Source organism: Nipponia nippon, unplaced genomic scaffold (genome assembly GCF_047370975.1).
Source record: "Nipponia nippon isolate SJK-2023a ecotype South Korea unplaced genomic scaffold, ASM4737097v1 scaffold_1, whole genome shotgun sequence".
Classification (NCBI taxonomy): Eukaryota; Metazoa; Chordata; class Aves; order Pelecaniformes; family Threskiornithidae; genus Nipponia; species Nipponia nippon.
This window is the reverse complement of record NW_028262290.1, coordinates 22397928-22423816: the sequence shown is the minus strand read 5'-3', so window position 1 is coordinate 22423816 and position 25889 is coordinate 22397928. Positions and strand designations below refer to the sequence as shown.

Below are 25889 nucleotides of genomic sequence, written 5' to 3'. Positions count from 1 at the left end.
TAAGAGGCTTCTGGTATAACTTGATGTACATATTGCAAAAGTTGGAGACATCAGGAACTGAAATAGTAAAGGAAACAATAGTTTCCCTGATTTGTAGTACCCTGACTTAGTAAGAACATACAGTGGAATTCAGGAACTAGTCTTTAAATTCTAGAGGAGATGTGTCTTTTCTCCCCTCTCCCACAAAATGGGAATAAAAATATTTTTTCTGCATTTTTCTAGGTTTTCTATAAGAGTTGGAACAAAGTCTCTTTTATTCCACCTTGACAATTAAGGAGGCTGAACTATACTGGTTTTACAGTTCAGTGTAGAGAGGGGAATGGTCTAGATTATCTGTGCATTGTAATATCTTTGAATTTATTTAATATATACCTTATTTTGTCTCACCTTCTCAATAATACAAAAGACAGACAAAATATTTTTTTTTTTTTTTTGTGAATGACAGACTAAATGGTTAAAATGTACAGACTACCAAACTGGTCCCCCTGGACCCATATCTAGGCTGATATCTTTGACAGTGACCAGGCATGGATGTTTAGGAAATAATATCTCAACAGGCATTTTCATAGATATCCTTGTTCAGAAAAGTTTTTGCCAGAATCTAGGACTTGCTGAGCTGGGTATTGTACTCACACGACTGGGCATGAGAGGCACCGATGAGCTGTTGTGTGTGAATTTCTCTTAATCGTAATCTTTTTTGAATCCATTCATATCTCTGGTTTCAACAACATGCTGTGTATCATGTTCCCAACTGAATGAATGAATGCACCGTGAAAGAAAACCCTTCGGTTTTGTTTAGTTTTAAATTTGCCACTTGATAACTCTAGTAGGCACCACATAGCTCTACTACACTGAGGAAAGTAGTGAAGTCATATTCACCTTGACCACATTCCTTGTGTTTCGATAGACTTTTGTTATATCCCCCCCTCAACTGCTTCTTTTTGCAATTTAGACAATGTCAGTCTATCTCAGTTTGATCTTGGGTCCTTAAAAAGATCATGCATAGATTTTCCAATATGGAAATAATTCTCGGCTTCTGATCACTCTTATTGTCCTTCTTGCTATTTTTTTGAATAAATTTTATTCTTTCTGAGGGCTGGTAACTAGAATTGAGATGTTAAAGATATGAGCATACCATATTTTTATCAAGAGATGTAGTAATATATTGACTTTCATAATAAACCCCCACAGCTATTGCTTTTGCCTTTTTTGACTACCAGTACAGGTTCTTTTTCCTGAAACATAACAGCTAATTTATTAGTGAGCTTTGTATACATAGCTAGGGTTATTTTCCCATGCACATTACTTTGCACATATCCACACTGAATATTATCTAACATTTAGTTGCCTGGCTCTTCAGTCTTTTAAGATTTCTTACAATTCTTCTTCATCAGCTTCAAATTCCAGTAACTTTGTATTATTGGGGAATGTTGTCACCAAAGTTTATTTTTTCACATTTGCCTTGAGTTTAGATGACAATATCCAAGCTTTGAGAACTGACATTGTAAAACATGAGAATGTGCTAGATGATATGGGATTAAACGTGTATTTTTTAATTAGAACAGTTTAATGCCCCATATGAAGGTTTTCTCAGATTTGTTTTGTCCTAAGTACAGTACAGATGAGGAATTCCTGTAGTTTGATAGTTTTATTAAATTGATAATACTAGGAGTTGACTTGAATATAAATATTACTCAACTGCCTTCTAATGTCCTAGTTACTGAACTCATATCTTTTTGCACCTCAGAACTACAAGAGAGAGTTTTCTTATTATATGTTGGACTGTAATAGTTATATATGCAAATGTAAGAGAAATTATAAAAAACGTGTTCTAAACATGATTGTAACCTTATGTAATAAAACTTGGCATCTTTTTTTTCAGAATTTTTGTAAAGAATTTATAGTTTGCCTTAAATGGAGTAAAGCAGTGCTAATTGGAACAATTTAGACAATATGTATATATGTGTATATAGTCATAGTACGAGATTTATTTACTTAGCTGGAAATCTTGTTAAAATGGTGTATGTGACTATAATTTAGATAACAGAACAGATGGAGTGCTGTTCTTGCTGGGTGTTAATGTTTTTAAATTTATTTATTTAACTCTTTAAGAGCCATTTCCATATCTTTTTTTTTTTTTTTTTTTGGTAACATTTAGAAAATTTGGCATTACAGTGTTTCCTGATAGCTTTGGGAAGCTTATAAAGGACCTCCTGTACTGCATTTGCACTGCCTTCTGTGAGTGCAGCGCTTGGAAAAAGTACAAGGCTCCTACAAGCCAGAGGATTCCACATAATGCACAGAAATACTTACTGAAGACTATGTTCTAAGTCTCACCACTAAGCTTCAATATCCAAGACACCTTTATAACCAACTATTGAAAATGTAGATACTTTTATGTGCACATATAAAAGATATGGAAGTGTTTGAGGCAAAGGGGAGAAATGCTGAGTTTCTACTGGTATACACATATTTTGTACCAAATGTTATAATTAAAAAATTATTCATTGCTTTGCTTTTAAAAGGAAAACTGATAATTATTCTTCACTCCTGGTTTTCTACTGTGTAGCTGGATAGAAGATGAGTCCCTAGAAGGAATGTATGATTCCTAGATCACCAAGTCCAAAATCTAGCTCTCAGACAGGCGTGTCTTAATAGTGCATTTCATAAGTATATTATAGGTAGACCTTGATTAGTTTAACTGTATTTTGCTTTCACTTTTCTTATTTGAAGGTGTGCTAGTATACCACTCTCTTTAGAGCCAGAAACCATCTTTTAAATTCCTGCTTAAACCAGTCCCAGCTGATTTATACCTGTTTGTTCTTTAACATTTTTCTTCTTTCTCTAATATTTGCCTCTACTTTTACTCCATTTTGTTCATTTCTCATTTTACTACAATTCAAATCTCTCATCCTATTTCTTAAATTAGGCTCTCTATTCCCTAATTATCCTCCTAACTCTTCAAGTGTAAGTTCATCTTTCTTGAAGAGGGATAAACAGGACAGCGTGTGCTGTTCAAGGCGAAGTTTTACGAGGATTGGTGTGTTGGCATTAATATTCCTTCCTTTAGCACCAGTGGCTGGACTGGTTCTCTCTCTCCAGTTGCTCTCTTTTATTCTGCAAAATATTGGCCATTCTCAGTCACTCTGTGGGCAGGAACACCTTTTGTATATTGGCTTCTTAAATGCACGATCTCATACTTAGCACAACTGTCTGTAGCAGTTTGAGAAGGAACTGGGAGCATGGAGACTAAATGAGCTTGTATACCAGCAACACACTTAATCACAGACACATTTAATGTTAACAAATGACACAACCTTTCTGCTCGGCAGGGTAGATGGCACACCCCGGGGGGCAAAGCTGGGGGTCAGCATTGCAGTTCCTCACACGGCCTCTTGTGAGGAGACGGTGCAGTCCCAGAGGAGGTCGGGCTGATCAGGGCAGTCCTGCTGCAGGGCTGTGGGGTGCCCTCACCTCACCCCAAGTGCAGAGCTGCGGGATGCCTCCCTGCTGCCTGGAGCCCTTGACGCTCCCATGGCGGTGGTGGCGGCAGCGGCAGTGGGTGGCGGCAGCGGGTGGTGGTAGTAGTAGTAGTGGTGGTAGTAGTGGTAGTAGTGGTAGTGGTAGTAGTAGTAGTAGTAGTAGTAGTAGTAGTAGTGGTGGTGGTGGTGGTGGTGGTGGTGGTGCTGCTGCTGCTGCTGCTGCTGCTGCCGCTGCCCCCTCTCTCAGCTCCTCCACCAGGACTCCTCAGTGGACCCTGACCCCGTCACTTATAGGTGTGGGGAGGGAATGCCCCATTCTGATTGGCTCAAGATGCCGTGGCGACTGATGATTGGCTGTTGCTGTGTGGGCTCAGCCTGCCCTTCTGGAAGGTTCTCCACAGGCTGGTGGGCAGCAGCTGTGTGAGGCTGCGGGTCCCAGGCTGGTCCCGGGGGAATCACCCGAGATTAACGACGGTTTCAGCGGTCCCAGCCCCATGTGACACTGCCACACCGGCTCTCATCCCACTTCTGTTGTGGTTTTACTTCAGGTCAGCTAGTTTATATTGCACAAAGTGTTGATCTGCCTTAGTTCTAGTGGTGTGCCTAACTTGGTGGTGTCAGCAAAAGTACGTGTTTTGCTCTTAGTTTTATATATGACACTAATGACAAATTTTAAAAAAAAATTCTTCCCAAGACAGATTCTGGAGGAACTCTACTATTTATGTTTCTTCAGCTTAATGCTTCCTCTTTTAAGAGGATACAATGACATCTTTTTGGGCAAGTGTCTGACTGGTTTAACTCATTTTCCTGTGGCATAGCTCAAAAGTTTACTGAAATCTAGATAAATTAAGTCTGTTGTTTTTTTTTTTTTTCCTTGAGAACCAACAGTTTTTGAAGGAAAAAGATTACTTTTACTTACTTTTTAACTTTAATTAATCTGACTTTATCTTGCAACTGCTAAGCAGACTTCAGGTAGAGGCAGACATGAGGTAGGCCTGTCTGCTGATTGCCTGGTAAACAGAGAGTTGCTTTTGCAACCAGAAGGAGAGGTAACTTCACAAAAGTAATCTGAGCATTTAGAAGCCCAAGCATCACTGGGATGTGTAGGTGAGATTTCTGCTAGCATAAATAGTGGTATCAAAATATAATTAACGACTTGCTGTGCTGGCAAAACATGAATGGAGATACACTTAAAACTTTTTAAGCAGGATGGTATGTTCAGTAGAAAGGACTATTTTCTTCAAGCAGAGTCTTTGTCTTATAACAGTTTTTTTTTTTTTAATTAGTAAAATTTTTTTCAGTTGTATAGTAGAATTCCTATCCATGAAAAACATTCCTAATGTGTGAGGCATAGTGCGTGAATTTCCATTTTTTTTGAAGATGTTACCATTCCTCTCCTGCTATCTTCTGTGTGACCTTTGTTAGAATATTGCATTCACTTTTAAGACCCCCTGGTCAGAAGTAAATTGATGGATTAAAAGTTGTTCAGGGAACTACAAAGCTGTTTACAAGAATCTGGGAAAGGACCAAGAATGTGAATTCTTTTATTTTTTCATGTTATTACAGGGTTTAGTGATAGTAAAAGGGGAAGAATATAGCAGTCTGCACAATTTTAGAAGCAAATCAAGGAGAAGAAGTAAAAAAAAAGTATAAATTCTTAATAAAAATATTCTGGGAATGAGGACTTATTAGTCTATGGGGTAGTCTATTAAGGGGATTTCCAGAACTCTTGTGACTTGATTCTTTCAAAACAAGACTAAGCATTGTATCTGTAGGTACACAGTAGAGAACGATACTGATGACCAATGGAATAGTTATTTCCTTTTAGTTTATGATTCTACAGTTCCTAATATCAACTGAGTGATTTTTATAACGGTCTCAAGAACTTTGTTATCCTTAGTGATTTCTGTGCAGCATACTCCTATTCAGCCCCATATACTTTCCTCAGAAATACAAATGATGAGGCACATCCTGGATTCCATATGTTTAAGTTGGAACCACTTCTCTTTGTTTTGGACCTCTTCTTTTTTTTTGTTTTTGTTTTGTTTGTTTCTGTATTTGCTTTATTTACTTGCATTTTATTTACTTTTTTTTTTTTTTTTCTTTTCCTGGCTGTTTGTATTCAGTGGGGAAGTTCATTTCCTATAACTATTTCCTGGACTTTAGTTCATGTTCTTCACAAGCTGCTGCTTAAAAAAATCCTCTGGCTTCAGGCCTTGCTTGGCATGTAGTATAGCATCCTTCTGTCAGCCAGCCATTCTTACCTTCTTGGATGTCTGGGTGAAGACATGTTTGGAAGAACTGTAGTGATTGCCAGACGTTTGAGCTCAGAAATAGGAAGGAATGGCAAAAAAAGTCTCAAAACTATTTGTCTCAGAGTTTCACTAGATAAATTTCCAATCTGGCAGTTTACATCAATCTAATTAGAATGTCAGATGGGCTTCTCTCTGGACTTGTGCTTGAACAAGAAAGGAATTTTCAAAATTAGTCTAATATCTAGTGTGTATCATCTGCAGAACTGGTCTTCAGAACATTATTTTGACCTTATTATCATGCTCTTTCACATTGCACAGAGGCACTAAAGGAAGCTCTTCCACTTCTGCTTTGGTGGGTTGACCCTGGTCAGCAGCTAAGCACAGCTGCTTGCTCCCTCCCTTCTTCCATGGGATGGGAAAAAAAAAAAAGGAAGGTGAGAAGATTTGTGGATCAAGATGAAGACAGTTTAATAGGTGCCAAGATAAAGACAGTTTAATAGATGAAGCAAAAATGCTTTTATTTTATTTTATTTTATTTATAACTTAAATAAACATGTTAAACATGCAAGCAAAGCAAAGGAATTTATTCACTGCTTTCCACTGTCAGGAAGATGTTTAACCCATTTCTGGTGAGCTTGGCCTCAGCACACAGAACAGTTCAAACACCGTAACCATGACTATCCCTGCTTCCTTGTCCCTTTCTTGAGCTTTTACTGCTCAGCAAAATGTCATATGGTATGGAATATCCTTTTGATCAGTTTGGATCAGCTATCCCAGCTATGTGCCCTTCCAGTTTCTTGCCAACCCCAGCCTACTTGTGGAGGGACAGAGTGGGAAAAAGCCTTGACACTGTGCAAGCACTGTTCAGCAATATTCAGAACACTGGTGTGTTATTAACACTGTTAGTCACAAATCCAAAAAAACCCAGCACCATGGAGGCTGCTGTGAAGAAAATTGACTCCATCCCAGCCAGACCCAGTACACCTGCAGAGTTCCTGTCTAAGAAGATCTACTACAGAGATGTCAGAATGGGGGATTACTCAGAATCTGGTGGTGTTGCATGGAACTTGTGATGCACAGATACTCAGGTGGTTGGGAGACTGTAGCAGCATTCCTTTGTTCTACTTTCAGTTCCTCATGTGTTCTCATTATGAGTAATTTTTTCACTATTGTACCCTGAGGTGACCTTTCTCTTCCATTCAGACATTGATAAATGATATCACTGATGGTGATGGTAGATTCATTTGGTGCCCGCTGTGTTTTATTCTCTGGCAATAAAGTCACTCCTTCATCTCTGGACAAACACATCTTTTCTGTTGGCTGCCATTTTTGCCTGAAGAGTAGAAAGACTCATATGGAGGATTCGCCCTATATGATGTTTTTCTGTGTAAGGTTTCACTTAGAAAGGGATCCAGGATAAGTTCTAATGTGTTCTTTAAGTTAAGATAATTCTTCCCTTTTTTAATGTATATTGTTCTGGAACTGAGACGTTGCTTCACATCCTGGATGTCACTTTTCATCCTGAATGTCTAAAATAATTTGTATTTATTTGTATTTATGTATGCTAAACAAAATTCTGTTGTCTGTCTGTCTCTGAATCAGAGGTGCATGTCTCACAGTAAAGACCATCAAAATTGTTTCTTGACTGGTATGAAAGCACTAAGAAATAGCTAGCTACACTGGGAGTGAGGGTCAACTGCCTGAGGCAATGATGATAGTATCAGTTGCAAAGAGAACCTGCATCCTTGAGATCTGCAGATCAACCACTCTTGCTAAACATTACCCCTCAGTGACCTCCAGATGTGATCCAGCATCTTGGCAGAGAAGTTCTGCCATAAAGCTGTGGGTGAGCAGCACAGGAAATAGTGGAATGCATGTGAACTCTCAAGCTAAAAAGTCTGATCTTGAGTGTTTAAATGTGATTCTCACACTTGGTGGGAACCTGTCTATGGATTACATATCTTGAAGAATTTCCTACTAGTGATGAATAACCTTCCTTTTTTAAAGGTTCAGATTATAGCAACAAGAATAACTGAAAAGTCTGGTGCAAATACTGAATTTTGTGGTGAGAGCAGGATTTGAATAGTATACATTAAATTCAGCATGGGGCAAATCATAGAATACTGGGTTGGAAGGGACCTCAAGGATCATCTGGTCCAACCTTTCTAGGCAAGAGCACAGTCTAGACAAGATGGCCCAGCACCATGTCCAGCTGAGTCTTAAATGTGCCCAGTGTAGCGGAGTCAACCACTTCCCTGGGGAGATTATTCCAATGATTGACTGTTCTCATTGTGAAAAATTTTCCCCTCATGTCCAATTGGAATATCCCTGGGAGTAACTTGTACCCATTACCCCTTGTCCTCACCATGTGACTCCTTGTAAAAAGGGAGCTTCCATCTTCTTTGTAGCTCCCCTTTAAGTACTGGTACATGGTGATGAGATCACCTCTAAGCCTCCTTTTCTCAAGGCTGAACAAACCCGGTTCTCTCAGCCTGTCCTCATATGGCAGGCTACCCAGACCCTTGATCATCTTGCTGGCCCTTCTCTGGACCCCCTCCAGCCTGTCCACATCTTTTTTGTATAGCAATGAGGAGATCCGAAACAAGAAGAACACAAAATATTGAATAACTGCTTCTTAGCTGAATTATGCTAAGTGAGGCATAGGATCTTTGGTAAAAACAATGTGCGATCTTGTAATTATTGTAACACATGCATAGAATCCAAGTAGAGATCACAGAAACACTAATTTTCTAATGTATTTTCTAAGTCTTCAGTTCTTCATTTTATAAACAGAAGTCATGATGTGCGAACATAGCACATCAGGTTGCCTTGCACTGATCCTCATAAGTATGGAACCTTTCGAATGACAACTCTTATCTCTGTTACAGATGCTAATAAAGTATTAGCAGTAACTGTTCATTAGTTTTTGCATGAAAGCATGGAAAGTGTGTGATGGGATATGCTGCCAGTGACTGTCAGCAGTATTAGCAGAGGAATGTTTGATAGTTGTGGGTTCAGTTTTTAGCTGAAGTGGGAAATAAGTGTAATACATATTAGGATTTGTAGAGGATTATAATGCATCTACTGTAAGATGCCTGATCCCAGCAGGGAGCTCAGGAGAAAGAGCCTTTCTATTCTCATTTCAAGTGTCTGGATCAAAACTCGATATGACTTACAGAAGCTCAGAGCTATCATTTCAGATATGGTTTTGTTCAGCCCAGGTTAGAAGATTCTCCTTGGAGATGAAACGTTCGGAGGATTTGGCTTCTAAAATCTAAGAATTGTCTTTAGTATGTGTGATCTGAAGTTAGTCTCAAAGGTTTTTTTGTGTGGTTTCCATATGATGACCAATGGCACATCCTTTGTCAAATGTTAAGGCCTTTCTCTAAAGTATGTTGCTCAATATAGCATCATCAGATTTTTTGGTCATTTTTTTAAAATAAAGCAGTTTGTTCTCTTGCAGCTTTGCTTATGTAAATACAGAAACCTTTATAGAGGTTATTGAAGAAATGCAGAGTGAAGTAAAACCTGTGATGTAGAACGTCAGGCCAAATGGTTGAAAAGTGACAAAGTTTTATGCAATTGAAAACAGTATTTTATAATGGGAAGTGCATGGTCATCCTTGTCTATTAAAAAAGAAGAGTATTCATTAACCTATACCTACCTGAATTCATATGTGTGTATACACCTTTTTTTTTTTAATTATAAGATCTTAATTGATTCATTTTGGTTTCTTACCATAGAAAAATAAGTTATGAGAAAGTATGGCACACACATTGCTGAAAATAAAATCTGAAATCTACTCTAAAAACTCAATGAGGTTAACTTTACATTTGTTAAGATGTAGGGGCTAGTGCTCTCTGTATGAAATATTATGACTTTGATACAGTATATGAGAACAGTAGAGGCTAAAGGCAACCCATCATGTGGTTATGCTTTGAAAAATGGCTAAGTGAAAATGACAATATGGAGTTCCGCATACATGTGGTTAAATCTATCACCTTTCAGAAAGCAGAAAAAGACAAAACAAAACCCCTGAAACAAAAGGGGGGTTTGGCACTTCATGGTTGCTAAACTTTAAATTCTGGGAATCTTAAATTAAACTCATGGGTTTCTTTTCCTTATGTTCTTCTTCATAAACAAATTCAGATATCAGGAAAAGGAATTTGAGTAAATAATTCTGCTAAAAATGAATAGAGGTTAAAGGTAACATAAAATACAGCACAATGAAAAATCAGCAAGTAAATTGAAATAAAATTGGTTTCATTGTCAGAGCCATGCTATCTTGGAGATATCAGAGGAGGGAAAAATTCATGAAAATGAACTTATTAAAGTAGGAGTGTGACTTAAAAAACACAAAAAGAACCTATTAAGACAGTAGTTTTAGCTTTTTTTTTTTTTAATTTTGTACACTGTAAACAAAAAATTACTCTATTTTATGGTCTTCAAGCAGCAGTGGGAGAACTCTAGAACAACTCTCAAGTGTAAAGGAAATTTTTTTTTTCATTGTAAGTATATTTGTGGGAGAATCAGAAGATTGTTGTCTGTGAATGTATACTTACACTACAAAAGTGGTATGCCTCACATATTACAGAGAATTGATACTTAAACTCATAAAAAGAGAATTTCAGATTGTTTTTAACTATGCATTGATGACATGTTTTTATGTCCTGAAATTAGTTTTTATTGAGAATAGGTAGAGTAGTTTGCTTAACTGCTTGTATTCGATACTTGAATTGTTTATGGTTTATATAACATTTTCTTTCATGTTATTAAGGAGTGCAAAGCAGAGAAAAAGTAGCAAATACAGTAGTGAGTTACATTTTTTTAAGTATGCTAAGTGAAGCAGATATAACCTGATTTGAAGTTAAGAGAGCATCTAGCTCGATTGGTGTAAACATGGAATAAAATAATTGACTTGCTGACGTATTATTTTTATAAAACATATCAATGTCATTCTCCATGCCAGCCTGTGACTACAAAGGCTCTGTATTACTTGGAGTGTTCTTATGTGCATGATGGAGCGTGGACCAGAAATGGTCATTTCCCATTGATGACTCCTGGTTAGGAGGGCAGTGCTGTATCTCAGCTGTGATGCACACAGCCTGCCTAAAGCACAGAAAGAACCAGCATTTCCCACTATATGAATTTGTAGATTTTCTTTTTAAGATTCTAAATAATCTCTTAAATTGTATTGAAAAGTTTTTGCAGTAAATCAAAGGATCACCTCAGTTGTTTTTTTCTGAGATGGAAACTGGGATTTAACTTTTTAAAGTATACTTAATATTTATACAAAAATTAAATAACATTATGTATTTGCCATTTACTCTTACATCAGTGTGAAAATAGATTATTTGAATACAATGTGAACATTGTAGCAGCTGGTAAAATGGAAGGCTAAATAGCTGTAGTTCATGGGCCTTCCTGTCTTTGCAGAAAACAATAACTTTGCCAGATCACAATGTAATTGATAGTTAGGAAAAATAAATGCCACTTCACTTCTTTGTTCATTAAATTGTCTTGATTTTTCTCAAATAGAATTGTTAAACTAATAATTTTGCTGCTTGATCTTACAAAAACCTTGAGTTAGCAAGATGTGCTTCTGACCTCATGGTGATGACCTACCCTGTCTGTATATGGTATTACTAACTTGTATATTGTATTACTTTCCCCTGTCTTTTTTCTGTTTAGTGATTGAAAATTCTGATTTGGTGTAGGAGAGATCATGATGTTTTATACTTCCTACAGCGTTTAACACTCAGGAGGCTGCCAGAGTGCAGATTAATAATGATAGACTAGCTGAACCGTGATGGAGAGTGATATTCTGTCGGTTTTGAGGGGATGAATGAATTTAGCAAATAGTGTAACAGCATAACTTTATATTGCTGAATAGCTAAAAGAAATTAAAAGTTTTGAGAAGAGGGACCTGGGCCTTCTTAATCCTATGGAAAGGACAACCACAAAAATCTCTTAAAAGCTCTTGATTAAGTGACAGGGAAAGAAGGAACAATTAAAACATTTAAAAGTGTAAAATGCTAAATAACACTTTTTCCTTAACAATATCTCTTAATGTTCTCATGTTAATTAGGGAGTTTTTAAAAAGAAAACTCTCCTTCACAACATCTGACAGTCCTTTAGGTGTCCCATTAGGAAAAAGAAAAGAACTAGACAAGATGGGATTTAGCTACCATTGTTAGTTTGATTCTTCTTTCTTTTACTGACAGAGACTCATAAAGGGAGGGTAAAAGAAAGCAAGAGAGAAGATGTATCTTTGTGTTAATTTTTATTTGCAACTCACTACTGGAAGAACACAGGCAGAGCATGAAGTCTTGTTAGCCTGAAGTAGTTAAGTCATTGCTTTTAGATGTCTTATTCATCGTTGGCTCATGGGGGTGCTGCAGCCATGAGGCTGTGGCTATGAAGGAAGTTTCTGATCTGGTGGTGGCAAGGGGAGGGAAACGAAAGAGGAAGTAAAAGGCAAAGAAGAGAAAGAACTGTTGAGGCAGGTTTTGAGCCTTGCCTTCTAGGTTTTTCCTGTGATTTACGAGTAGCTGCTTGAGATGCCTTTTAAAATTTTGGTCTGGTTGGGATATTTCTTAGGATCAGGCCAATGAATGCTTGGTACTATCGTTTTGGTTATTAGGCAGTAGGAGATGAGGGGATGGCAAATTGTCCTTCTGGCAAATGATGACTAAATAAATAATCCAACATAGCCCATTCTTCAACTGGTATTTTTTCCATAATTTAGGGCTCATTTCTGACATTCTGATTAGTTTGCCATTCATCATTAGCACACTGGCCTTTGGTGATAGAAGTATTTTTTGAAATGAAAGGTTTTTTTCAGTTGCTAATTCACTTTATCTGCCTCTTATGTCTTTTCCTGTCAATATTAATTGCTCTAAGATATTTGACATTTTAAAGGTCCTTATGGTAATTCAATATGCAAGATTGCTGATTTATTGCAAAAGTAAGATTCCTTCTCATTCAGCATCTTCATATCCTGAATTCATGACAAATGAAGCACAGTGACAGACCAACAGAGACTTCAAGAAGCACGTTTCCAATACAATAACCCAGCTGGTATTTTAAGTCGAAGTTTAGGTCTCCAAATCTTGACAGACTCCTTTGTAAACTAGTGTTAAACTTAGAAAGCTTTTTTTTTTTCTTTTTTAACCCACAGTTATGATTGTGGCAGTTAAGATGTCACATTAACCTCTTATTCAAGGTAGACCACATGATTGCATTGGTGTAAGCTGACCTTTTTCAACCTTGAGAATTCCTTCTTTTTACGTTTGTACATGTAAATGAAAAGGAAAAATAAAATAATGTATACATTAATCATATATAGTGTAATAATTGCTTACTGAAAGTGGGGTTGTTCCATTTTTTTTTCTGATTTCCATTTTGTATTATAAAAATTTTCAAAGCAAAAATAAATACATTTTAGTGGAACTAAAAACATTCCATAGAAATAAGTTAATTCAACCAGACAGTTAGAGGGGAATAGTTGTGCTGATTTATTTATTTATGATAACTTCTAAATATTCTACTTACAAGTGTAATTATTCTGAAGTAGTCTTCCGTATTAGATTAATATTGAAAGGTCAGTATATTTGTATGTGATCACTAAATCATCATGAAAATGAAGAATGACTTGCTATTGTAGGAGAGAATAGAAACTTCTTTATTTTAAAAAAATAACACTAATGAAACAATAGTCACTATTTGATATAGTTAAGAATTTTTTTATGTGACCTTTTAGGCTTTTTCTTTGGAAAGAAATTAAAAATTCCTCTTACTGGTCAGTTGTACTCAAAATGTTTCAAGCTGTCTTAAACTTAATTCAGCATGCAGCCTAAGAGTTTATAGTTAAAATGTTCAGTCATAGATTTTAAAGCTATGAGGAGCTCCTCCGAAAGAGGAATCATTATGACCATATGGTCTAACTTCTGTATAACAGATTGTAGAATTTTCTGTGTTAAAAACTTTGGCTATGAGAGCTAGAAATACCTAGTCTGCTATATCTTCCCCTTATTCTTGGATATTAAACTTTGTGGTTTGAGCACTAGCAGAATTCATCTCCTTTTGTTGTAAACTAAACGGAAATATTGATAATAGCTAGTAATCATGCTATTGTCAATACACATGACATGATTTCTTGTCTTCCAAATGTATATTAATGTATGCACATAATTTTTCAAAGTTTTGGTCAACAGGAAAAGTTGTGAAACATGCTTTTTCATAGATTTTGTCCAGATACACATTTCCTGGGCGTGTTTCATTGGCCTACTTATTTTAGTACCCAGGTTTGAATGACTTTTCATGGTGGGACAACGGTTGGAACTGTACATCTCTTGTTTTCCCTGAGAAAGTAAGGCATCTTTTATGTATCAATTCATTGAAATGTCTTAGATAACTTCTGTGAGCTTCTGTGAACTGAAGAAGAGGAAATGCCTGTTTGATATCCAGGATGATGGATTTACCCCTTTTGTACAGTATGCTTTGCATATTAAAAATAATTAAAAAATGAAAGTAGCCAGTCCGCTTGTTGCCACCTGTGGTAAATCCTTCAAAAAGCAAATGTTAGGAATGTTATGTTCACTTTGTCACTTAGTGACAGCTTGTTCTGTATTAAACAAAGAAGGATCAGTGGTATCTGTCAGAAACCACCTGTCATGTTGCTTGATATGGTTGCTTGTTAGACGTGTTTTGCTTTAGGTAAGAACAATTACAGGAACTGTGTTTGCACATTTCAGTATAAATATTTATTACCCTATTTAATTTTTTTTACAGCTAGTACATTTTGTAATAAGTTCCAACAATCACAAAAATGGAACATGCATAGATTTTGCTGTTTCAGCTTTTCAGATGACAAAGCTAAATTGATAATTTGTCACTTTTTAGACAGTATTTACTTAAAAGAAAATCATAATTACCTTTTTTTTACACTAGTACTTATCTATCATTTAGCAAAATGGCAAATCTTATTTGTACAGAAGCTTTGAATCCTCATTCAAATGTTCGCTTTTGTAGACTGCACTAAGAATTGTAAATGAATGGGCAGTGTAATGAATGCTGACAGAATAAAATGTAATATAAAAAGTGGAGCTGATACTTGTTTGTGGAATGAGCCATTTCTGTTTGAAATAGAATCAAAACAACATTGATGCTAGCAACAAACAATTAATGTGCTACTTTGCCTTGAACAACCATGCTTAGCTTTAGTAAAGTGAATAATCTCTAAAATTGCTAAGGTTACTCACAGTCTTAGGAACATATGGCACATCCAGATGTCTAAGAAATTTATCTTCTGACATACACCTAACCATCGCCTATGCAGCGCGGTATTTGTTCTAAAGCTCCTTGCATGTCTAAGTTTGGGCACTAGCATGTGCACAGAAGTGTCAGTGTGAAGAAACAGGAGATTCAGCTTGTCATAATACAAAAACTAGGAGAAGTTCCTAAACTCTGTCTGAGCATCATCAGAGATACAGTGAGCTCACCTTATGAATACCTATGGCTTTGAGCCTGTCATAAAACACAGCAAATGTGACTATATTTAACTGAAAACATCTTACATTTTTATAAAGGAATGAGAGAGGGTGGTCAGAATACAAGCCCAGACAATAGAAGATCATTTCATAGTATCATAAGATCAGGCAGGTTGGAAGGGACCTCTTGAGGTCACCTAGTGGTCCTGCTCAAAGCAAGATCAAGTAGGTGAAGTTGTTTAGGAACCTGTTGAATTTTGAACATCTCCAAGGATTGAGATTCCACAATCTGTCTGGGCAACCTCTTCTGGTATGTGACAACCCTCAAAACAGGAGATGTTTTTTTTATGCATAGTTGGAATCTCCCACATTCCAAGTTGTCTGCCACCTCTTGACCTATACCTGTGCACCTCCAAGAAGAGTCTGGCTTCATCTTTTCTGCACCCCCTATTAGGCAGTAAGACTTCCCCTTGGCCTTTTTCTCTTCTTAAGGACTACTTAGCCTCTCAGCGTCTTTTTGTACATCATGTGCTCCAGACTTGTGACCATCTTGGTGGCTCTCTGCTGCACTTGCTTCAGTATGTCAATGTTTCTCTTGCACTGGTGAGCCCCAAATTGGACGCAGTACTCCAGATGTGGTTTCACAAGTGCTGAGTAGAAGAGAATAATCGCTTCTGTCAACCTGTTGGCTAAACTCCTACTAATATGGCCCAGGATGTGGTTGGGTTTTGCTGCAAGGCAAACTGAGGACTCCTGTTCAGCTTCTCCACTAGGACTTCCATGTCTTTTTTCAGCAAAGCTGCTTTCTGTCTAGTTGGGCCATGAGTTGCTTCCAAGATGCTGTACTTTCAACTTTGTTGAAATTCATAATGTTCCTGTTAACCATTTTTCCAGACCTTTGATGTCTTCTGCATAGCAGCCCTGCCCTCCTTGACAAATATATTGACAGTTTCCCCCTTGTCCCAGTTTGGTATAATCCACAAATGTGGTGATGATGGACACCATCGATGTTGGTTGATCCTGGTGGAACATCACTAGTTCCTGGCTACCAGTTGGACTTTAATGTCTGATCAGTACGACTTGAGCCTGGCAGTCCAACCAATTTTTCATCTGCTTGTGCAGTCCATATCTCCCCAGTTTGGCTGTAAGGACGCCATGGGAGATCGGGTCAAAAGCCTTTACATTCACTTGTCCACACAGCCAGTCATCTCATCACAGAAGGCAAGCAGGTAGTTCAGACATGTTCACATTGACCTTCTTGTCCTTCCTGTGCTTGGAAATGGCTTCCAGTAGGATTTGCTCCATAACCTTCCACCCAGGATGTTTGAGACACACCTCCTACAAAAATTAGGAGAAAAGTCTGATAGGACATTCATTACCCCAGCTGCTGAACCTATGATATTATGCAGACAATGCAGAAAACCTCAGAGGATGACAGGAAAGCAAGCTGGAGAGCCTGGTTCTGTAGCCCTACAGGTACAGACTTCATCTGGGAGTGTAAAAAGGTCTGGATTTCGATTCCGTTGCTTTCATTTCTGGCTGGACAAGCTATTATCTAAAAGATCGATACCATGTTTATAAAAAGAATGAATCCATTCAATTTGGTTCTGACTTCTCCAAGACTATTCTGTGAAAAGACAATTCATGGTACTACTGCACATATTTTCAAATGTATAGAGAAGCCTCAGTCAGGTACCAAAAAGAGAAAGTTCAGAGGAGCAGTGTCCTTTTCCTTCTGTTGGGTAGATCTATGCAGTTTCTTTGTCAGTTTTTCAAGTGTCTGGATTCTGTTTTGAGGATACTTAACTTCATTAACTGTACTTAGTCCATGATTTAGACATTTTAAATAGTTTTCTTGGGGTACTTTTTATGCCTTGTAAGAAAGCAGCACAGTAGTCACTAGATCTTGCCATTAGTCCTTGCCTGTGCAGAGACTTGTGTAAAGCTAAGCAAGTTCATAAACATCTGCAGTCTTTGAGCATGACCTTCAACTTATTTGAAAACCGAGCTCTCCAGCTCTCTCTTGCTGTATGTATGGACTTTAACATAAAAGTGGTGGGAGGGAGTTGTCTGGGGCCTTTATGTGCTATCATAATGCAAAGAAATATTTTTTTTTTTTTTAAAGCTAACTGGGCCATTACTCTGTTTCTTGAAGGCTGGTTTAGACTTGCCTTGTTTAAGACCTGTGTGTTTGCTTGCCTAACAGCCATGTCTATATTATGGCCACGGCATATGAATATGCCCCTGGTTTAGTGAGAAATATCAAACAGACATGGACAAGATAGTGCTGTTATTTTTAAATGAGAAACCTAGAAAGGCTAAGGCTATTGCAATAAGATTTTTGTCTCTGAGTGCTAAAAAGCTTTAAGCTATCAACTGTATACAAGGCTAGGAATCCTGGGATATAATTCCTTCCAAGAATCATAGAATAGAATCATAGAATCGTTTAGCTTGGAAAAGACCTTTAAGATCATCAAGTCCAACTGTTAACCTAGCACTGCCAAGTCCACCACTAAACCATGTCCCTAAGCATCACATCTATACCCGTCTTTTAAATACCTCCAGGGATGGGGACTCAACCACTTCCCTGGGCAGCCTGTTCCAGTGCTTGACAACCCTTTTGGTGAAGAAATTTTTCCTATGATTATAAGGAGGCTGGCCTTCTTTCCTGGGGGATGAATGATAATGAATTTTTGTTTTGTTTCTTTTAAAAATGATTTACAGTATTCACAATCAATTTATTTGTATTTAAAGAGCTATATAACTTTTAAATAGTCATTGACATTCCAACCAGAATATATTTTTTTTATAGTTATAATGGAGATGACAATTTAAGATAAAATATATAATGGTGTCTTCATAGATGCTGCTAGTCTGCTCCGTTTTATAGAAAACAGCTACTTGAAATTTCACAACAGAAAAGACCACTTTGGCCATTGCACAGATATGTTTGCATATCATACATTTTTTTTTTTAGAAATTATTAGATGACCACCTTCTTTAGTAATTCTCTTAACTTCATCTAGTATTTAGGAAAGTGGCTAGCATTTTCTAAATATTTTTAAAGATATTTAAACACATTTAAACTCTAAGTGCTCCTTTTATGGGAGTTTGGGTTGAACTCTGAAGTTTTTAAGTAACTGCCAATGAATATAATTATTATACATTTTTTTTTAGATGTCACTTTTAATATTTTTTAATTATAGCTTTTTTCAAAGCTAGCGTCAGTGATGTGCAGAACAAATATCCTGTTTTGTTTAAGAAAGTCTGAGTCCACAATAATGTTTTTTCCTGCTGTGATAATACCTATAATTAATAATACAATGATTATAGGAATTTTGGCATTCATTTGTGGTTTCAGTAACTAGTTTGTGTAGTGTTTATAATGAAGTCTCTCCATTTACATCCTGAAATCATGCACAGGAACAATACAAGACATCACAAATAGAGTATTATTAGTATTGATCAGTTTGACCACAGTGCTGTGTCATCTGTGGCTGATTTAATGTTAATTTTGGATCATAGTCTTCTGGGTTTTTGGCAGACTTTATAGCAAATTAGTAGCTCTGAAGCATCTTTGTTGGGCATTCTATAGTCTTCAATTTAATTAAATGTGAAAAAGAGAATTTTCTTTGTTTTTATTTTATGCTGTTCCCTCATTTTTAACAATAGATACTGAAGTGCTAATCCCATACTGTTCTGCAGAGGTTCTTATGTTGTCCTCATCAACATAGTATCTTTAGTCTTTCAGTCATGCATTAAATGACATGACTAACATCTGTTATATTTGGTTTGTTCTCTCACATTCTCTCCCTGGGGGGGGATTTCATATGCAGTTAGTGGGGTTTATTTTAACATGATGTTTTTTTTTAAATATGTACATTTATTTGTGTTCATATTAGAAGAAGTGAGATTAGTGCACCTTGCAGCTAGGACAAAAGACAGGGCAGTTTAGGAGTCAAGGATTATTGTAGAACAGCTTGTCTCCTTTCTTGTATATTAAAACCATTATTATGCCCGAGGAGTGAAATTGTTGACCATGATTTTCATCCTGGACATGTTGGTTACAGGATGCTGAATGTTTTGAACATAAGAAATGAAACTTTCCGCTCGATGATCTCTTCTATTAAAAATCAATGCAGAAAGTAGAAAACTAGGCTACAGCTCTTATGGTGCAAAAATGTAGATAGGAATTTGATAATGGCTGATAGCTTCTTGCTGAGGAATTTTGCATTACTGTGGTTGGCATAGGTAATGATAATGACAGCTGATAAATATGGGCACCCATAAAGATGAAATGGAATCTCCTGACAAGCTAGGAAAGGAGAAAACAGCCATAGGTGCTGTATGGAAGGCCATTATCAGGAGGAATTCCAAGAGAATTCTTAAATATTTGACTGAGTTGACAGTTTGAGGTGATATATATTCAACAAAATAGGGATACAAACATTTCAAAGTGGTCTCTTCTGCCCATTCACTTCATCTTGTTCAGCTTCCACCAGCTGTTCTTCATTCCTGAAGAGATCTTGTTCAAGTAGCGAAACCCTGTTATCGTTGTAAGTGATAAAAATCAGCACATCCAGATGCTAAGCTGGGCTTTGAAGCATCATAGAAAAATTAGGCAAGATTTCTAAAGCAATGATCAGTGTAACTCTTGTGCTTATTTGCAAAGATATAAATACATTTTATTTATAGAATGCCATTTTATTGAAATCAAAAGAGCTTGCTATTTCCTTATGAGAACTGTGGAAGAAGGCAGAGTGCTTCCATCACTGCTTTCTGTTCTAAGAACATTTTGCAAATCAGTGTTATTCTGCAGCATTGTATTAGCAGTAAAAAACATTATGTGTAATTAATTAGGTATTAATTTTATGTGCTTTTTATAGGTCAGTCTAGAGTGTTTTTATTTTGTACAAAAATGAGGTTGCTTCCACACTTCCATTTTCTAAGTGTGTCTCTTCCAGGTATGATCTTTTCTTTGAGCTGCGTTATAAACCACTGTATACAAGTTCTCCAGAAAGTAAGAAGATCCTTTTTCACATAAGTTGGAAGGATTTGCTATTTTTTCTTTCTGAAGCTCAGTAATTTTATATTTTTATAGTTTCATCTAGTCTTATTGAATGTAGCCTTTTTTTGCACAGTGGTACTTTTTTTTAGTCACTGCAGTCAATGAGATAATATTGCAATATTTTTAGCACTGCTTGTATTACAGCTATTATCAGAGATGTTGAAACAAAATAATTTTAGGCAAACTAAAAAACTGACTTCTATAGTTTTAGCTATGCAGACTACAGAGATTTGTTTGACAATGCATGAACAAAATGAACACATAAAACCCTCATATCTTTTCAGATAACATTATTCATTGTTATTTAAATATCAACTGCATAGTATACATTTGAAATAACTTTAAATTTGTGTGGTGGTATTGTATTAACTTAAAATATGCCCTGTGCATAGAATGCAACCTTTATTTTTTCAGTGTGTGTTATTATTTATCCTTTTTTAAAAATGTTTATGTAACTGTAAGGATACTCACATGATGTTCATTTCAGATATCTCTCACTTTTCAGTCAGATGGTTCTTAATAATAGATGATTAGGACATAACAGATGATGGCTTATCTTGGAGAGGGGTGATCAATTGAAAAAGGCTGCATGTTAGGATTCGCACACATAGGAAAATTTCTGAGTGCATAATAAGAGAAGGGAAGAGTGGTTAAGTAGATTTTTAAGTCCGAGGAAGGACCATTATGATCTGACTTCATCCATCACATGTGTAATACAATCTCTTTGAGCAATTATTGCATCAAGCTCAAGAAAGTGAGACTGAAGCAGAATTTAGAAATGCATCCAACATTGACTTAAAATTGTGAAGTTTCACTACTATTGTGAGTAAAGTGTTAAATATTTAAAAAAATCACCTTTTGAAATTTAGATTTTTGTTCTAATCTTCCCCCCCGCCCCCCCTCCGACTTCTATTCCTTGAGGATAGATTTTTCAGTCTATATCAATACTGTCCTTTTATATATGTTAGGAAACAAGCCCAGGCTTCCAAGCCAGATGGTACTTGTATTCACTGTGCAGACCAATCTCTATTTTATCTTCTCATTCATTGCTGTTTTTTCTACATCAAGATGACTGCTTGGTTCAGCCATAATGGGCCTGGCTGCAAACTAATATGTGTACACTTTGGATGATCAAGGACCTGGAGTGCCAAAGTAGAAGAGAAAATGAACCAGCTTCACAGTCAAAACACTCTTTAAGTATGTCTGTATCTCCTGTGTATGTAGAAATTGATAAGATTGAAATCAAGTTACTAATTTTAGCACTTTTGCAATAAGGTTAAAAAATCCTGAACTCACTGACATTTCCCCAGTCCTCCTGCCATTCTTGCCCATCTTTTTTGAACTCTTTAATATTGCAATTTTGCTGGTCACTCTCTTCACCCCGCTTTTGCTGTACATTGTGTACAGCAAGGTACAGCAAGGTGAGGTGTACCTTGGTGTAAGTAAATTTTTTAATTGTATACTCTGTTCACGAATTTTGGGATTCAATTTAGCTACTTAGGTCCTTCTTGTCCTTATCATTGGTGTCTCTTTTGAGAGGAAAAATAAAAAGTATTATTTTCTATATGAAAAAATTGAGACTATAAGTAAGGCTCAGTTTCAAAATGTGTTGTTTCTGCAGCTGTGACAAACACATCCATCTCTCTGTGCATTTTCTGTTCTCCATCAGGGTCACTTCTTCAAGTAAAAATTTAGCTGTGACTAAGAATCCTGAGAACCTGGGGGAATAGGCCAGATAAGTTAAAAAAAATCTGGAATGTTTGCTACAGGCAAGCAGTGCCACAGACAGGCCTGGCAGGGCTATGACAGATGAACCCTCTCTGTCTGTGGTGAATAAGGATCATCTGTATTAGTAAGAAACCATTGTGCTTTCCAAGACACTGTTGCCCAAAAGTATTAAATTTGTTTCTCAGTTAATACAAGTGTTTTAACTATAGGGCAGAGCGTTCAGTACCTACACAGAACTATTGAATTTTTTTTCAGGAATGGGAATAAGAAAAATTTTAAAAGTGGTCACAGATATTCTATACCTTGTTTTGATCCTACAAGGTCAAGTTTGGACTTTCTACTAATATTTGTGTTCAGACCAAATGGTCTGAATAGACAGGGCTTTAGAAAGTAGTTTTCTGTTTCTGTTGGCTAAAGTAGTATTTTAATTAACTGAGATGCTAGGATTGTGTCTAAAATTGTGAATTTAAATAAAATTAATAATTAGTTGGGTCTCGTGGATTTTATTCTAAGCTATTTTAAAAGTTGAGGAAATCTGATTGAATATCTTTTCTGGATATGCTCTTAGAGAAGACTAGAAAAGAGCAAACACAGAATCCCCCTTTAAAAAGTGGGGGTGGCATGAATGGAAGAAGAGCCAGAGTATAAGTGAATCAGACCACTTTAATTCCCAGAAAAACAGTGGCAGAAATAAGCAAAGTTCTTGTAAGTATCTAAAAGATAAAAAAGAAATGAATAACAGACAATATGGATTTATCAAGAACAAATCGTGCCAAAAAGTCTAATTTAATTCTGCAACAGGTATCAGGTTCTGTAGACAGAGAAGTGGCAATAGATAGCATATCTTGACTTGAGGAAGGCTTTAATATCACCTTGCAGAACATATTCCTGAGCAAGCCAGGGTGGGTGATATAGAGAAAACTGCTGTAGAATAGTAATACGTACCAATGAGTAACAGACAGAAAGTTATACTTAGTATCTACGGATGGTTTTCTCTCTAAACAGAAAGATGTACCAAATGAAACTTTGCTGATGTTGTCAAGCACTTTCATTAATGTCCAGAATGATGGAATGGGGTGCACTTACAAGCATGTTAGAAAAGAAGTTTAAAATTATTTTGACAGAAAAATGGTCTAAAATTATTGAATGATATTCAACAAGGACATTACTGAGTAAGTAGTATGCTTAGATGTAATCATACATTTAAACTGAAGTTGGCAACTGATTAGGTAGCAATTCCCAAGTGCAATATCTAGGCTTTAAACTACCTCTTACGCTGAACATGAACTTTAATTGTCCATGTTGTTATGGAAGGGTATTTGCCATCATTGGTTGCATAAACATTACTATGTCCTACAAAACTGTGAGGCAATCCTTCAGTTTTAATCAGCACCAGTAAATGCCCAGCTGGAATGTGTCCAGTTTTGAAAACTCCAGCTCAAAATAGCGGTGGATTAGTTGACAGCAGTCCAGGTGAGATCTCTAGAAAACATGCTGTGAGGAGATGCTGAACAAATTTGATATGCTTTGGACAGAAGACTGAGGGGAACTTCAGGATTTTCAAAGAAATGAAAGCCTACTGTTCCTCATGCCCATACTAGATGATGGGACAAGAAGTATTGAGCTTATTATTGCAGTTTGGGAGATTCAGACAAGATGTAAGGTACTAGGTCTAATTTTTATTACACGTTAAGCTATTTAATGCACTGTTTTCTCATTTGCCCCTCACAAATGATTGTGCGTATTGAACTTGTGCTTGGGGTAGACAATGGCTAATGAGAATAACCATGACTGAAATGTAATAAACTCATCCTTCCATCAGTAATTTCTGCAGTTTTGAAAACTCTACTCCTTGTGCTGATTTTGGGTAGGTTTTTCATGTATGAAGTACATTTTTTTTCTCACTGTCTCTTTAAGCAAAAATGCATGTACCTCCTTCTTCAGAAGAAAAGGGTTAGTATTTTCCTTACAAAACAGCAGCATACAGATTCACTAATTTATGAACTTGAGAATCACTTTCAAACTTGTTTTCTGTAGATTGCCTTTACTTCTCATTTATACTACTAGTGTGGATTTAAGAAAATACTGAATTTACAAAATTCAGTTTCATACTCCCAATTAGAAATGGATGCTAGTGTTGTAGCTCTGCAAAATGTGTTAACTAGTGAGTTTTTCAAGGATGTTTAGCATGTGCTACATTTTAAATCATAAGACTATTGTCTGGGCTGTTTTTGATGTCACTTTGTGTTTACTAATTTTCATTTATATATAGTGTCTTCATGAATGACAGTTCTATTCATTTTAAATGCACCCTAATTGCAAACAGACATGAATGAATGCTTGTAATTATGTGGAAATGAGAACAATGAGTGTCTGCATTACAATAAAGACTTAGGAGTTAAATGATCATCCAAAGCTGCAATTCAGAATTCCGTTATTAAACGTTTAGAACTTCTCTTCATAGAAGAGTTTGAATAACATATGTTTATGAATAATGATGCTCACGGAGGTAAGTATTTCTATAGGTAGCATTCTGTTTATGCCTCTAGTGTAGGTGTAGTTTTGCTGAAGAAAGAATGTGAGATCTGAGGGAACTGAAGTTCCTTTTTTCTACCTCTGCCTTCCCTCTACAAGTGCCTTTAATCTATTATGGCTAATCCTAAGTTTCTGGAATCCAAAACTCTTACAAAGAAGTAGTGAGCATTCCAGATAACATGTATGGCAGGGAGAGGGTTCTGGGTTCTTGATTGGTTCCTAAATTTATTCCAAGGAAACAGAAAACAAGGGGGCAAACTTCAGATTCTTCTTTATAATGCCATGCAAGAGACATTACATCCTTTCAGGAAGTTTAGGTGTTGAGTCAACATTGAAATGTCAATTGTTGAGAGAATACTATAGTTTCATTTAATTAAAGTATGATGTTTAATTGTACACTTAAAATTTTAATTGGTAGTTAGTGAAAAGCTTTAAAGGCTACCAACCTAGACACTTGATTTTGCCTCTGACTGTTGGAAGATTTTTTGCAGACTGACTAGGAAAGTTAATCTTAGGAAAAAATAGAGGAAAGCAAAGTCAGACAGAAAACTGTGACTGTTACAGTTTCAGTTATACTTTATTTATATATTAAAAAAATCTATGTTAAAAGTAATTACACTATTGAAGTTTTTTACCACTTCTGGGAGAGAATTTTGATTTTTACAGAAATGTCTGTACTACTTTCAGGAACCACTGTGATGCGTTTTTGAAGCAGAATTAAATAAATGTTTGAACCAGTTCTATTGATTTAGGCTATAATTTATGTAAGATCTCAGAAGTTTGATAGTTTGCTCAGATGAATAGTTACATTTGTTTGTGAGTAGTTGTCCTACGAAACCCAATTAAAGGAGTGTAAATAAGCATAGAATTTACTAAATAATAATACTTTTTTTTTTTTGGTTATGGTCTCTCATTTAGCATTTATATTGGTAATAACACAGTTTCATTGCCATTCTCCCCAAAAAGAGTTTGAACGTTATGGTGAACTGTCTCTCCTTGATAAGCGAATAGAAGGAAAGTAAAGCTTTCTCATTACCAGGCCCCTGTAAGCTAAGTCATTTGTTTGTTGAGCAGAGCCTTCTATTGTGTTGTAACAATTACTTTTACTCCTAGATGTGATAACTCTTTGAAGCAGTACCTGGGAGACACACGTGATCTACATTAGCAAAGGAGTAACACAGTGTTATAGAATCAATATCTATATATATATATCAATATCTATATATATCTATCTCAATATATATATATGTCATTATAGAATGTGCACTCTCCGCTGAGAAAAAACTGGCTGAACGGCTGAGCCCAGAGAGTGGTGGTGAATGGAGTCAAA

General features: G+C 36.3%; 1 protein-coding gene across 45 annotated transcripts in view; it reads left to right on the top strand.

The window, feature by feature from the left end:
• Positions 1-25889, top strand: part of RIMS2 (regulating synaptic membrane exocytosis 2) — a 503677-nt gene that overhangs the window by 27167 nt on the left and 450621 nt on the right. The window lies entirely within an intron of this gene.